General features: G+C 37.4%; 1 pseudogene; it reads left to right on the top strand.

Annotated features, from left to right (window-relative positions):
• Positions 1–753: 753 nt before the first annotated feature.
• Positions 754–1575, top strand: LOC100687363 (annotated as a pseudogene).
• The last annotated feature ends 13364 nt before the right edge of the window (positions 1576–14939 follow it).

Raw genomic sequence — 14939 nt, 5'->3', positions numbered from 1 at the left:
AACAGATGGGCACCTGGGGTGGTTCAGTTGGTTAAATGTCTACCTTCAGGTCAGGTCATAATGTTGGGTTCCTGGGATGGAGCCACATGTCAGGCTTCCTCCTCAGTAGGGAGCCTGCTTCTCCTTCTCCCTCTGTTCCTCACCCTGCCATGTGGTGCTCAATCTCTTTCTCTCTCTCAAATAGATAAATAAAATCTTTTAAAAAAAGAAATTACAAAGATATCCTGAAAATCCCCAAATATCTAAGCATTTTTAAAAACACAATTCTAGAGCGTCAATCCTTTGGCTCAGGGCGTGATCCTGGAGTCTCAGGACCAAGTCCCATATCAGACTCTCTGCATGGAGCCTGCTTCTCCCTCTCCCTGTGTCTCTGCCTCTCTCTCTCTCTCTCTCTCAATCTGTGTCTCTCATGAATCAATAAATAAAATCTTTAAAAAAAATAAACATAATTCTAGATGATCCACGAGTTGTAGAAGAGATCAGAAGAAACTATTTCGAATTGAACAAAAAAATAAAATCAACATATCAAAATTTGTAAGATATAAGCAGTGCTTATTGTGAGCCAAGCAGTGCTTTTAGGTAAAGTTATAGCAATAAATGTTTATATTAGAAAATAAGAAAGGTCTAACTTAATACTCTAAGCTCTTGTCTTAAGAAATTGGAAAAGAAGAGCAAATTAAATTCAAAGCAAACAGAAAGAAGAAAATAAAGATGATAAAAAAATAATCTAATGGCTCTTTCCCATCTTGCAATATGTCAGGTGACAAAACTGAGAAGTCAGATACTAAGGAGAAGAAATGTAAAACTGAGAAGGCTGATGCTGGTGGCAAGGTTAAGAATGGTAACCTGAAGACTAAAATGCCAAAGAAGGGAAGCCCCACTGCAGCTGAAACCCTAGTTGTAGGATCTGGTAGATATTCCTAATTGGCTGTGTATTTCAAAAAGGCCATGTACAAGAGGAAGTATTCAGCAGCTAAATCCAGGGTTGAAAAGAAGAAGGAGAAAGTTTTCCATACTATCACAAAACCAGTTGGTGGTGAGAAGAATTGGTGGTACCCAACAGGTTAAATTTCACAAAATGCTTAGTTAGGTATTTATTATCCTACTGAAGATGTGCCTCAAAAGCTGTTGAGCTGGCGGAGGGGTGGGGGGACACCTTTCAGACAGCATGTGAGAAAACTGCAAGCTAGCATCACTTCTAAGACCATTTTGATCATCCTCACTGGACACCACAGAGGCAAGAGAGTGGTTTTCCTGAAGCAGCTGAGCAGTGGCTTGCTGCTTGTGACTGGCCTCTGGCCCTCAATCAAGTCCCTCTGCTTAAAACAGATCAGAAATCTGTCATTACAACCTCCACCAAAATTGATAACAGTAATGTGAAAATTCCAAAACATCTCACTGATGATTACTTACTTTAAGAAGAAGCAGCTGCATAAACCCAGACACCAGGAAGATCTTTGACATAGAGAAACAAATGAGATTATGGACGAGCACAAGGTTGATCAGAAAGCTATGGACTTTCAAATTCTGTCAAAAATCAAAGCTATTCTTCAGAGCTACCTACAAAGGACCTAATTAAATAACTGATCTGTAAAAAAAAAAAAAAAAAAAGAATAATCTAATGATTATTGGTTTCACTCATATGGGGTATATAAGAAATATTGATAGGGATTGTAAGGGAAAGGAGGGAAAATTAGTGGGAAAATTTAGAGAAGGTGACAAAGAGACTCCTAACTCTGGGAAACGAACCAAAGGGTAATGGAAAGGGAGGTGGGTGGGGGGATAGGGTAACAGAGTGATGGGCATGGAGAAGGGCACTTGATGGGATGAGCACTGGGTGTTATACCATATGTTGGCAAATTGAACTTCAATTTAAAAAAAAGAATAATCTAATGAAATTGAAAATAACAAAATCAATTAAATAAAAACCTGGTTCTTTAAAAATTCAATAAAATTAATAACTCTCTAGTCAAAGAAAAATGAAGAAAACACATTTCCAATATGAGGAATATTGTATGTAAAGATCAGAAAAAGAAAGAGGGAACCCTGGGTGGTGCACAGCGGTTTAGCGCCTGCCTTTGGCCCAGGGCGAGATCCTGGAGACCCGGGATCGAGTCCCACGTCGGGCTCCCAGTGCATGGAGCCTGCTTCTCCCTCTGCCTGTGTCTCTGCCTCTCTCTCTCTCTGTGTGTGACTATCATAAATAAATAAAAATTTAAAAAAAAAGGAGTGGTGACAGAGGACAATTTAAAAAAAAAAGAGAGGAGGGAGGGTACAGATTTTGGTACCTCTGAAAAGGTAAAGATTAGAATACAATAAATGTGAAGTGTCTCTATTCACAAATTAAAGGGCTGTTGACAGAGAAAATCTCAAAGAACCTACAAAATAAGTGAGTTCAGCAAGGTCAATAAAGAAAATCAGTTGTATCTCTATATACTAGCTATGAATAACAAAGATTGAAACTTAAAAAGTGCCAACTACAATAGCACCGAAAGATATGAAATACTAAATTATAAATCTAATAAAATGTACATAGGGCCTTTATGATAAAAACTATAAAATGCCAAGGAAAGAAGTAAAAGAAAAAAAAATATATATATATATAATATTGTGTTCAGGAATTGAAAACTAAACATCGTTAAGATGTCATTTCTCCCAAGACTGATCTATAGATTCAATGCAATCTCAAAAAACTAGAAGGATTTTTTTTTGTAGAAATCAGAAATCTGCTTCTAAAACATACATGGGAATGCAAAGGAATGAAGATATCCAAAAACAACTTTGAAAAGAACACAGCAAGTTATTTTTTTTTTTTATAATTTTTATTTATTTATGATGGTCACACAGAGAGAGGAGAGAGGCTGAGACACAGGCAGAGAGAGAAGCAGGCTCCATGCACCGGGAGCCTGACATGGGATTCGATCCTGGGTCTCCAGGATCGTGCCCTGGGCCAAAGGCAGGCACCAAACCGCTGTGCCACCCAGGGATCCCAAGTTATTTTGTGAATACAGAAAACTGATTCTGAAGTTTGCACAGAAAGGCGAAAGGCACAGTACAGCCAATACAATATTGGAGGAAAAGAACAAAGTTGGAGGACTGACAATAGCCATCTTTAAGACAATAGAAAGCTCCTTTGGTCCAGATAGTGTAATATTGCCCCCCCCCAAAAAAAAACCCAGACAAATAGATCAATGGAACATAATCCCCAAGCACAGACTCACAGAAATATAGTCAATAGTCAAAGGAGCAAAAGCAACTCAATGGAGAATGGATATTCTTTTCAGCAAATGGTGCTTTAAAAACAGGACATACACATACAGAAAAAAAAAAAAAAGAGAAAGAAAGAATTTACACATAGATCTTACATCCTTCACAAAAGTTAATTCTAAATAGATCATAGAGCTAAATGTAAAACACAAAACCATAAAACTCCTAGAAAATAATATCGGGGATCCCTGGGTGGCGCAGCGGTTTAGCTCCTGCCTTTGGCCCAGGGCGCGATCCTGGAGACCCGGGATCGAATCCCACGTCATGCTCCCGGTGCATGGAGCCTGCTTCTCCCTCTGCCTGTGTCTCTGCCTCTCTCTCTCTCTCTCTCTGTATGACTATCATAAATAAATAAAAATTAAAAAAAAGAAAATAATATCGGAGAAACTCTATGCAAACTTGGCAATGGCTTTTTAGATACAACACAAAATCATCATGCATAAAATAAAGTGGATAAGTTGGATTTCATTAAGATTAAAAACTTTTCTTATGCAAAACCCAATGGCCAGAGAATGAAACAAACCACAGACTGAGAAAATGTTTGCAAAACACATATCTCATAATGGACCGGTATCTAAAATATACAAAGAACTAGTAAAACTCAACGATAAGAAAACAAACAACCTGATTTTTAAAATAGGCAAAAGATCTGAACAGATACCTTATCAAAGAAGATACAGATGGCAAATATAAAAGATGCCCAATGTCATATGTCATTAGGGCACTACAGATTAAAACAACGAAATGCCACTACACATCCATTAAAATGGTTAAAATCCAAAACACTGACAATACCAAACGTTGATGAGGATATGAAACAACAGGAACTCTAATTCATTGCTAGTAGAATGCAAAATGATATGGTCACTTTAAAGGACAGTTTAGTGGGGTGCCTGGGTGGGTCAGTTGGTTAAGCGTCTGCTTTGGCTCAGGTCATATTCTTAGGGTCCTGGGATAGAGCCCCACGATGGGCTGCCTGCTCAGCTTCTCCTCCTCCCTCTGCTGTTCCTCCTGCTTCTGCTCTCTAGCTCTCTTTCTCTCTGTGTTAAATAAATAAAAATATTTTTTAAAAAGCTTAGCAATTTCTTACAAACCTAAACATACTCCTTCCATATGATTCAGCAGTTATACTCCTTGGTATTTACCCAAACGAGATCTAAGCTGTAGACAAATGTTTACAGCAGCTTTATTCATAATTGCTCAAACTTAGAAGCAAGCAAGATGTCTTTCAATAGGTGAATGGATAAACAAACTCTAGTACATCCATATAATGATAAAAAGAAATGAGCTATCAAGCCACAAAAAGACATAGAGGATTCTTAAATGCATATTGGTAAGTGAAATAAGCCAATCTGAAAAGGGCATATAGTGCATGATTCCAACTATATGATACTCTAGAAAAGACAAAACTATGGAGATAATTTTTTAAAAATCAGTTGTTGCCAGGAGTACAGAGGGAGAGAGGGAGGCAGAAATAGGTGGAACACAGGTGTTTTATAGGACACTGAAGCTATACCATATGATGCTATGATAGTAGATACATGCCATTATACATTTTTCAAAACCTACAGGATGTAGACACACACAATGAATCCTAATGTAAACAATGGCTTTTAGTTATAACATATTGATACTGGCTTATCAGTTATAACAAATGCACCATACTAATGCAAAATATTCACAATAGAGGAAGCTGAGTGGGTGGGGTAAAGTGTTAGAGGATATATGGGAATTGTTTATATTTTATGTCCATTTTGCTGTAAACCTAAAACTGCTCTTAAAAATAGTCAATTAATTTAAAAGAACATCAATAACAAAGTTGGAGGACTCACATTACCTGATTTCAAGATTCACTATAAAGCTACAATAACAAAAAATACATGGTATTGGCAAAAGGATAGACCTATAAACCTGTGGGATAGAATAGAGTTTTGAAATAGATCCTCATATGTATAGCCAACTTATTTTCAACAAGACTCAAAGTAAATTCAATAAATAAAATATGATCTTTTTAAGAAATGACACTGAGAAAATTGAACATACATATGCAAAACAAACATCAACCCATATCATGTACCCTATAAAAAAATTAACTCGAAATGGATCATAGGCCTCAGGTATCATGTAAAATGATCAAACTTCCAGAAGAAAACATAGGTAAAAATCTTTATAACCTTTGTCTTGGCAAAGTTTTCTTTTTTTTTTACTTTTTTGTATATATTTTTTGTTGGAGTTCAAAATGCCAACATATATCATAACACCCAGTGCTCATCCCATCAAGTGCCCCCCTCAGTGCCTGTCACCCAGTCACCCCAACCCCCCTCCCACCTCCCTTTCCACTACTCCTTGTTCATTTCCTAGAGTTAGGTGTCTCTCATGTTCTGTCACCCTCGCTTGATATTTCCCACTCATTTTCTCTCCTTTCCCCTTTATTCCCTTTCACTATTTTTTATATTCCCCAAGTGAATGAGACCATATAATGTTTGTCCTGTTCCAATTGACTTACTTCACTCAGCATAGTACCTTCCAGTTCCATCCATGTTGAAGCAAATGCTGGGTATTTGTCATCTCTAATGGCTGAGTAATATTCCATTGTATAAATAGACCACATCTTCTTTATCCATTCATCTTTCAATGGACACCAAGGCTCCTTCCACAGTTTGGCTATTGTGGACATTGCTGCTATAAACACTGGGGTGCAGGTGTCCCGGCATTTCACTGCATCTGTATCTTTGGGGTAAATCCCCAGTAGTGCAATTGCTGGGTCATAGGGCAGTTCTATGTTTAACTCTTTGAGGAACCTCCACACAGTTTTCCAGAGTGGCTACACCGGTTCACATTCCCACCAACAGTGCAAGAGGGTTCCCCTTTCTCCACATCCTCTCCAACATTTGTTGTTTCCTGTCTTGTTAATTTTCCCCATTCTCACTGGTGTGAGGTGGTATCTCATTGTGGTTTTGATTTGTATTTCCCTGATGGCAAGTAATGCGGAGCATTTTTTCATGTGCTTGTTGGCCATGTGGATGTCTTCCTCTGTGAAATTTCTGTTCATGTCTTTTGCCCATTTCATGATTGGATTGTTTGTTTCTTTGGTGTTGAGATTAATAAGTTCTTTCTAGATCTTGGATACTAGCCCTTTCTCTGATAATGTCATTTGCAAATATATTCTCCCATTCTGTAGGTTGTCTTTTAGTTTTGTTGACTGTTTCTTTGGCTGTGCAGAAGCTTTTTATCTTGATGAAGTCCCAATAATTCATTTTTGCTTTTGTTTCCCTTGCCTTCATGGGTGTGTCTTGCAAGAAGTTGCTGTGGCCAAGTTCAAAAAAGGGTGTTGCCTATGTTTTCCTCTAGGATTTTGATGGATTCCTGTATCACATGTAGATCTTTCATCCATTTTGAGTTTATCTTTGTGTATGGTGTAAGAGAATGGTCTAGTTTCATTCTTCTGCAGGTGGATGTCCAATGTTCCCAGCACCGTTTATTGAAGAGACTGTCCTTTTTCCAGTGGATAGTCTTTCCTGCTTTGTCGAATATTAGTTGACCATGGAGTTGAGGGCCCATTTCTGGGTTCTCTATTCTGTTCCATTGATCTATGTGTCTGTTTTTGTGCCAGTACCACACTGTCTTGATGATCACAGCTTTGGAGTACAACTTGAAATCTGGCATTGTGATGCCCCCAGCTCTGGTTTTCTTTTTCAATATTCCCCTGACTATTTAGGGTCTTTTCTGATTCCACACAAATCTTAAGATTATTTGTTCCAACACTGTGAAGAAAGCCCATGGTATTTTGATAGGGATTGCACTGAATGTGTGAATTGCCCTGGGTAGCATTGACATTTTCACAATATTAATTCTTCCAATCCAGGAGCATGGAATATTTTTCCATCTCTTTGTGTCTTCCTCAATTTCTTTCAGAAGTGTTCTGTAGTTTTTAGGGTATAGATCCTTTACCTCTTTCGGCAAAGTTTTCTTAACTATGACACTCAAAGCATAAAAGAAAAAACTTAGTAAATTGGACTTCATCAAAATATAAAAATTTTGCTCTTTGAAAGTCACTATTAAGAGAATGAAAAAAACAACAAACACAGACTGGGAGAAACATTTGAAAATCACATATCTGAGAAATGACTTGTATCCAAAATGCATCAGTAATGCTCAAAATAAATAAAGAAAACAAACCAATTGTTTAAATATGCAAAATAGTTGATATTTTGCCAGAGAAAATATATGGGTGGCAAATATGCACAAGAAAAATGCTCATCATCATTAGTCTTTATGAAAATGCAAGTAAAATCACAATTTAACCACACTACACATTTATTATAATTATAGAGTATGATAAAAATCTGAAAATACCTAGTGCTGACAAAGAAATAATGCAAGTGGAACTCTCATATTTCTCTTATGTTGCTAGTGAGAATGCAAAATGGTATATATAACCTCTTGTAAAATAATTGTCAATGTCTCATAAATTTAAACAATATACCACCTAAAAATCTTACTCCAAGGTTTCCACTCAGGAACATTGAAAACTTAACATTCACACAAAAATTTGTATGCAGATATTATTTATAGCAGCTTTACTCATAATCACCAACAACTGACATTTTGAGTGATAGTGAATACCTCCAAATGATTAATGGATAAAAAACTGTGGTACATCTATATAGTGAAATACTACTACTCAAAAATAAAAAGGAACAAACTACTGGTATACATAACATAGGTGAATCTGAAATACATTATGCTAAATAAAAGAAGGCAAACCCAAAAGGCTGCATACTATATAATTCCACTTAAATGTACCTTCTGGAGATGGCAAAACTATAGGTACAGAAAACAGTTCAGTGATTACCAAGGTTTTGGGGTAGATGGAAGAGTTGAATAAATTAGCTACATAGGGCCATGAGGGAGTATTTTGAGATGATAAATGAGGGAATGTGGGGCTACGTACCCTGAATGCAGTGATGATTACATTACTATATATATTTGTCAAATAGAACTGCACTAAAAAGGGTAAATTTCACTGAATATAAACTATATCCCAATATATAAAAAGATTTTAGGAAGAATTTCCATGTCTCAACCACCTTTCCATCCCTTCCCATATATACAATTATAAAACCTAACAATGCTATATAAAGTATGTTTTAAATCCTATCAAATGCTTGCTGAACTTTCAAGAAAATAAAACAGTGGGCAAAAATAAATAAAAAGCTGGAAAACAGAATGACAATCAGTCACTAAGATCATGTTTTTCAGGAATGTTTGTGGATCTCAGTAAACAGACTTCAGAACAGGAAGCAAACTCTTTACCTACACAATTTAGGAAGTTAGAAATGAAATCTTGACTAAAGCTTGTATCCTCAAAGGTCTATACACTCAGTAAAAGAATGGACAGGGAAATAATCTTTCCATTGGCAGAGGAAAACAACATGGATATCTGTTTATGTTAGCCCGAATTCTGGGGGAAAAAATAGCCCTTGAAAATTTATGATCACAAACCTTCACTCATGAATTTATACTTTGTGCATGGCCCCAGAATAATAATTCTAAACTAAATAATTATAAGATGATTCTGAGTTTGTACGTTTCTGGAATACTTGATAGATACAAACATAAATCCTCTCACAAAATAGACTGCACAAGATTTCCTTATGTGAAGTCCAGCTAAATATGTGCTGATAATCCAAAATTACAAAGCTACCATTCTGAGCAACAAATACCAGAAACAAAAAAATATCACTAGTGACACCTTAGTATTTCCAGACAATGGAATTTTTGGCTTATTAATACAATGTAAGTGTGTTTAAGATGTCCAAAGAAATAAAATCTAAAGTTGAAAACATGAGAAAGGAACAAGATACTATCAGTGAAGCAGATATATTGGCAGAAAAAAATAAGATACAGAACTGCAAAATAGTTTTTGAAATAAAAAAACTTAGACATTTCAACAGTACCTTACACATCAAAGAAGAAACAATTAGAAAACTTACGAGATGTGGAGCTAAAGAATTACCCAGAACACAGCTCAGAGACAGTAAGATAAACTAAAACAAAATAGAGTTAAGTGGCAAATAGAATGATAAAAACTAATAGAGGCGCCTGGGTGGCTCAATCAGTTAAGCGTCAGACTCTTGGTTTCATCTCAGGTTGTGATCTCAGGTCAGGGATCAAGTCCTGAGTCAGGCTCCAAATTCAGTTGGAGTCAGCTTGAGACTCTCTTTCCCTCTCCCTCTGCCCCTCCCCCACTCAAACAAATCAATAAAACTTAAAAAAACAAACGAATATACCAGAAAGAATGAAGAAGTGATATTTAAAAAGATAATGGCTGAATGCTTTTTCCCAAGTTAATGAAGAAGTTTTATCTTAAATTTAGAAGGGATAACAAATCTCCAACAAGATAAATAAAAATTAAAAAGGTAATAAAATTTCAAAATACTGAATACAAAAAGAAGGTCTTAGAATAGCCACAGAAAAAGATATTATTGACAAGAGATATTAGACCAAAAGAAGGATTTTTAGTAGCAAAAACAGAAACCAAAATATCTGGATTCTGGCTCATCAAGGATAACAATAGCTACCTAAAACCGAATCTCTCCACAAATACTTTAAAAACAGTATAGGTCAAAAAGAAGAAATAAAACTCATAAAACACACGCCTCAGCATAATTGGAAGACAAAGGGTACCACAGACTTCAAACCACTCTAAGCAGAAAAACAGAAAATACAAACAAATCAATTCTTCATGCTCCCTTGTCAAGCTTTGGAGAGTAAGGGCCTTTCAGAAAAAAAGTGTGGAAGAAAGAAGAGACGATTTAGTGAAGCACCTTGATTTATCTAAAATCACTTCCAACTGTTTGAGGAACCTCCACACAGTTTTCCAGAGTGGCTGCACCAGTTCATATTCCTGCCCTACGACCCAGCAATTGCACTGTTGGGGATTTACCCCAAAGATACAAATGCAATGAAACGCCGGGACACCTGCACCCCGATGTTTATAGCAGCAATGGCCACGATAGCCAAACTGTGGAAGGAGCCTCGGTGTCCAACGAAAGATGAATGGATCAAGAAGATGTGGTTTATGTATACAATGGAATATTACTCAGCTATTAGAAATGACAAATACCCACCATTTGCTTCAACGTGGATGGAACTGGAGGGTATTATGCTGAGTGAAGTAAGTCAGTCGGAGAAGGACAAACATTATATGTTCTCATTCATTTGGGGAATATAAATAATAGTGAAAGGGAAAATAAGGGAAGGGAGAAGAAATGTGTGGGAAATATCAGAAAGGGAGACAGAACGTAAAGACTGCTAACTCTGGGAAACGAACTAAGGGTGGTAGAAGGGGAGGAGGGCGGGGGGTGGGAGTGAATGGGTGACGGGCACTGGGGGTTATTCTGTATGTTAGTAAATTGAACACCAATAAAAAATAAATTAAAAAATAAATAAATAAAATAAAATAAAATCACTTCCATAAAAAGAGAGTCTACCCAATATTAGAAAAGACTGAAAAGAAGTTCTGGGATTCTAGGAAATGCAGTTGGGAGTAAACTCCACTCTCTTTTACAATTCTTGTAATGTCTGCTTCCGGGAAGGTGGTGTCACATTAAACCTGTTAGCTTCAGTATCTGGAACTCCAGGACATTCAAACTCAACAGAATTATGCATTTACTATCTCATTATTGGCCCTGTAGTCTCTGGCCACCCTCTCAGCAGAGACCGAAATGCTGTTCTTATAGCTTCAGCCCTGTGCAATTTCTAAGCCCATGGCTTAGAAAAAAAAAAAGGCATGGAAGAAAATTATAACCTCTCCTCTGCCAGCAGAGATATGCAGAATTAGTCTTGTTGACATGGGCCCACTCTTTCCTGTGCTGCTTGTAAGTTCTGGGTCTTGTTTGAATTTGAATTCTAAGAAACCAACTGTAAGAAAAAGAAAAGCTTATGAGACAAGGAGGATATTTTGAACGTGACTGGATAGCTGATTCAGTTCAGGAATTGTTCTGAACAAACATTTTTCCAAAGAAAACAACTACTCATTGCATTTCCCGCAGTCCCATGTTGGACTAGATCTCCCTGAACCCCTTGGGCTGAGGGTCAGAGTGATCAGTTCTAGATAGGTTCTGCCTTTAGGAATGAGGGTTCTTGGTCTGACATAGGGGAGCAGGAAACATGAAAACATCCTGACCCTTAATTCTTCCAAACAGCAATCTTGGGTGGGGAAAAGATTCTGCTTATGAAATCTGAAACTAACTCAGAAGTTCCAGAGCCCTTTGCCAATGGACAGGTCCCCCCAAGGATCCTAGGACTGGTTTGACATGTGGTCAGACTTAATAAGGCAAACTGAAAGAATAGATTTTTCATCTGTTACAATTAGTCTCCTCTCAGTGACCAGTGAGGAGTAGCCTCTACCTCCCTAATGTTAAGAGCCAACTGGATATCCTGCTACATCTGTGAGGGAGAGGATGTATGTGTGAGAGAGACAGCATGAGGATTTTTTAACATTAGGGAGCAAGAAACATGAAAACACCAGAAGGAGCAGAGAATCAGGAGGTCACACCATAAATGAGCAGCTGGTTTACAGCAGAACTTACTGCATCCTCACTATGGACCCGATAGTAGCACAGCCAATGTCCTCACCTGCAGATACTGAAGCCCATGGAGAAGGTCAGTGAATATGTTCACTCCTCCTGTGCTGAAAGTTGGCATCTCTCAGAGATGAATCTCACTGCCTCCTTCAGCAATCACCTGTGTTCAGATCACACCAGGGACTTGCGGACAGTGGCCATTGATAAAATGTCACCGATCTTGACTCAGTTTACCTCTGCCTTACTGTTTCTTCTCTAGATGTCTAGCCATGTCTCTATTTTGTTAGCTTTTCCAGCTAGTTGCTTCTTTCTCTGTGTCTCTCCTCCATGTTTCCATCAGGCTCTGAGTCTGCCCCACTGCCCTTTTGGCCCTGGTTAAGGGGCAGATAACTTGGATGAGAGGGCTGGTCTGGTTTGAGGTGACCAGTCTACAAGGCAGAAAGAACCCAGAGACCAGACCAGTTATTTTCAGAGTCACCTGGGTGAAGTGAGAAGATTCTAAACTCCTAGATTGGGGGATTGGTTTAATATCATCCAAAGACATATGCCATTATGCTTAGGTGGGTCTCTCAGTCTGTTTCCTATTTGGCTTTTCATCTTTCTGGGGATTTTTTTTCTCTCTCTTTTTCTAGCCTTCTTTCTGCTTTCAGCATATCCTTCACCTCCCTCTCTCTAGATCCCCCCTTTTCATCATTTCCCCATCCTCTTTTACCATGAATAGAAGAAAAAGCACTATCCCAGGAGCCAGAAAATTTCTTTTGATTTTAATATTTTATGTATAAGTGGCCTTGATCCACAAAGGTTTGAAGACACTAAAAGACCATAGTTAGAGTCTTGCCTTTATCCCTGTCTTGCTACTTAACAAGTCTTATTCTTGCTTATTCTTTCCTGAGACTCCATTTCTGCATCTTACAGTCTTGTTAGTGGCATCCTTTTAGAGCACAGGTTCCTTACAGGTTATTGTGAGGAACATCTGAGAGAATCTATATCATGGAGAGAGTCAAGGAAATGGGAGGGATTGCTGCAGTTATGTCTCTCACACTCTATTTTTGTCTCCTCTTATTTCTAACTTTCACTTTATTTTTCTATTTGACTTTATCTTCCATTTTCTTCTCATCTGCTTTTTTTCTTTTCTTTTTTTTTTCAAAGATTTATTTATTCATAAGAGACACAGAGACAAAGAGAGAGGCAGAGACACAGGCAGAGGGAGAAGCAGGCTTCATGCAGGGAGCCCGATGTGGGATTCGATCCTGGGACTCCAGGATCCCACCGTAGGCTGAAGGCAGGCGCTAAAGTGCTGAGCCACTCAGGGATTCCCTGCTTTTTTTTCTTTTATCTGCCTCACTATTTTTCTTCCTCCTTCCCCATTTGTGTTTTTTTCTCAATCCGTTTGCCTGTGTAAATAGTTTTCATATATATCTGTGCATTTTTCTTTCCTGCTTCTTTGAGAAAAAAATGGGTTAGGGTTCTTGAAGAGGTTTGTTAATATATTTCAAAATAAGGTAAATAACGCAAAGATTCAATTTTTCTCATTTCCTCTAAGATAGATAGAATAAATAAAATTAAAAGGAAATTGGTCAAGGAGTCAAAGATAGGACAGGAGTTTAATCTGCTAAACAAAAGGATTTTCTGATCTGGAAAAAGAAACCATAGTTTCTACCTAGGAATTTTCCATGGCAGTGGAATATTGATTCAAGATCTTAAAAGATTTCTTCCAGCATATGAGGTACAAAGAAGAAAAGATGGGAGCAAAGTAAAGGAGAAGTTAATAAACATATACTAAGCAGTTACTGTCTATCAGTCACTTTAAGTGTATTATTTCCATTATAAATTTATCTTTAGGCCATTCGATAAGCCAGAGAGATTATCTCAAAATACTATTAGTAAGTGGCAAAGCCTCAGTACTGGCTTATCTAATTCCAAACCCTAAGCTTTTTCTACATATTTACCATATATGTGTGAGTTTCACATGTAGATGTTGGATCTCAAGAAATGACTATTTCACTTCTTTTTTTTCCAAAAGATTTATTTATTTTAGAGAGAGAGAAAGCAGGAGGAGGGGAAGAGGGAGAGAGAGAGAAGCTCAAGCAGACTCCCCACTGAGTGTGGAGCCTGACACAGGCTCAATCCCAGGACCCTGAAATCATGACCTGAGCTGAAATCAAGAGTCAGACACTTAACTGAGACATCCAGGACCGCCTATTTCATTTAATACTATCTATATCATTGACTAACAAATTATTTAGTTCTTTCCAGGACTTTCGTATGTAACTATTTCATGTCCCTATCTTTGTGTTTCTGATTATTTTTACAATCAGTGCAATTTTTCAAGACAATATAAATGACATGTAGTTCACATTAATGATGGCTGCAAACGCTGCTGTAAAAAGCTAATCTAATGCTCAGTTTTGCCTTCATCAATCACAAAGTCTGTCTGTATAGTTTCCTACAAATCAATCTTGTACAAATAGCCAAACCCTTAATATTTAAGGATTAGTCGTTCTATTGTGGATTAATTGTTCACCTTTTCATCTTGCTTTCTCTATATGTTTTAGGGTATTTTGGGGTCAGGAGGCAGTTTATGGGGGACTTTAGGAGATTTAGGGACTCTTTTCAAAAATTGTTTAAATCCCCTTGTAAGAGTAGCCATTGTCAAACCATAAGGCATGTATTCTTGGCTTTATTTGATTTTTTGCTCTCTCCATATATAGCTTAGATTGTTCCTCTAGAGGGGAAACTGTGAATAACTATTAAGTATTTTAGCAGAAAGGATAAATGAATATTACATCCATCTAGAATTAAGAAAAAAATATGAAATAAAGATCTAAAATAAGGTTATCTGTGCTGTCTCTCACTCATGTAGGATACCAGAGAAATTTCACTGTAATAGAACTTGTGCTTTTGTCTTGTCCTTAGCAGTAAAGATCTGTCATGCCAAGCAAGGGCCCCCACACTGTCAGTCAGACCATCATTAGATAGGAAGTGTAGTTCAGAGTCTCTCAATTATAGAAATAATGGAGACATTGCAGTGGATCCAACTATGAGAGGGTAGGATATATAATAGGGAAAAAGAAAAGAAAC

The sequence above is a fragment of the Canis lupus genome, chromosome 27 (assembly GCF_011100685.1).
Source record: "Canis lupus familiaris isolate Mischka breed German Shepherd chromosome 27, alternate assembly UU_Cfam_GSD_1.0, whole genome shotgun sequence".
Classification (NCBI taxonomy): Eukaryota; Metazoa; Chordata; class Mammalia; order Carnivora; family Canidae; genus Canis; species Canis lupus.
Note: the sequence above shows the minus strand (reverse complement) of the source record. Positions and strands in the feature narration are given on the sequence as shown.